Source organism: Sinocyclocheilus grahami, unplaced genomic scaffold (genome assembly GCF_001515645.1).
Source record: "Sinocyclocheilus grahami isolate Dianchi unplaced genomic scaffold, SAMN03320097.WGS_v1.1 scaffold1459.1, whole genome shotgun sequence".
Classification (NCBI taxonomy): domain Eukaryota; kingdom Metazoa; phylum Chordata; class Actinopteri; order Cypriniformes; family Cyprinidae; genus Sinocyclocheilus; species Sinocyclocheilus grahami.
Window position 1 is genome coordinate 10,851 of NW_015506638.1, and position 1,630 is coordinate 12,480.

The following is a 1,630-nucleotide window of genomic DNA, read 5'->3' on the forward strand; positions in this document are numbered from 1 at the left end:
TTTTTTTTTTTAAACAATTGACAGCACAAAGCAAAATGTTTTACTTATTTTGGTTCATGTGTGAAAATGAGCATTGGTCAGTGCTTGTTTTTGCTGATTGAACATGGCAAAATTGTGTTTGTTAGGTCTTGGAATGTCTGAGAAGTGACACTATAATCTGGTGTCAGTCGATGTTGGTCTGCGTCTTTCGTTGAAGCTTTTACAAAACAGTCACTGATTAACACTGGACACATTCAGTAGTGGCCCTGTATAATTGGTAGGGCTGCCTCCTAATAGTTGACTTAATGGTAGATTACAAGAAGAGGATTAGTCAAACAAATTTTTATTAGTTGGTTGGTAGCAAAAAAACAAACAAAAAAACTGGGAAGTAGAGAAGTCATGCAGTCTCTGATGGATTCATTTGTTTTTGAATGCTGTTTTAGGTGAATATGATGACAAAAGTTTAGTATAAAGCTTTGTTTACAAAATAAATAATAGGTTAGCAATTAAATGTTACATCGCAGAGATGAAAACATTTGGATTTGTGCCGAATGAGAGAGGTACATGAGCGCATTAATTAAATGTTTTGTGATCTGGTCACTCCATTTTCTACAAATTATATTTCAAAATATTCCATGATTTATTCCGTTGGACATGGAATCTCTTGTTTCTTTTCCCAAATCTTCACTCATTTGCTCTTATGACCTTACACAACAAGTATCAGCTGCTTTGGAACTTTGGGAGAACACACAAAAATGTTAGACAAAAGTTGGTCTCTGTCCTGCTCGTGTCCCAAACCTCTCTGAAAGTGCAGAGCGAAATACATGAGACATTAAATTAACATCATAAACATAAGATTGGTTGACAAATGAATGGCTAATGGTCAACTAGGAAAATCTTTAGTCTGGAACAGCCCTAATGACTGGCACAACATTTTCTTTGGACAAGTTGTGCTTCCTTAATTGATGGAGAAAGTGCATCCTCTGCTGTGCTTCCTTGGTGTGCTTTCTTTTGATTTCTTCTTTAGTTCTTCACCTTCTGCTCTCTGTTGGTGAAAAAGCTTAATGATCCAGTTAAAGATTAGTGTTGGTACAGTAAGCTGACTGAGATTAAAGTGAAGGATGTCCCATGTTCAGTATATCATCCATAGACCTATTTAGTCTTCAGGCAAACTGGAACAGATCCAGCAGCCAGCGTTTAATGACTTTCAGGTATGGTAATAGCATCCTCTCAAAGTGTTTCATAACTACTGAGGTTAAGGCAACTGGTCTGTAGATGTTTAGCCCTGAGATGCAAGCATTCTTGGGAACAGTGATTAAAGTGCTTAAAGCCTGGCGGAACCTCGCTCCGTTATCTGGTCTGCACAGCATTTCAGGCAAGAGGGGGACACCTGGTAAGAGCCAGGGGCATTTCTTTAAGCTTATTGCCATTTGCACAGGTACATTACAGTACAGGTGGGATTCTTGTGCGTTTCTCAGAGTCAGCTTTATAGAAAAATAACGTAGTAAAATAAATAAGTAACATTGCACATTATATGAAGTAGTAAATAAAGTAATATTGCACATTATAATATTATTTCACATTGTAAAGAAAAAAAAACATCTGTTGCCCATTATGGACTATACATAAATAATATTAGATAAATATTCCA

General features: G+C 36.5%; 1 protein-coding gene across 1 annotated transcript in view; it reads left to right on the top strand.

Annotated features, from left to right (window-relative positions):
- timeless (timeless circadian clock) overlaps positions 1-1,630 on the top strand; it is a gene marked incomplete at its 5' end in the record, with an annotated part of 51,656 nt that overhangs the window by 2,374 nt on the left and 47,652 nt on the right. The window lies entirely within an intron of this gene.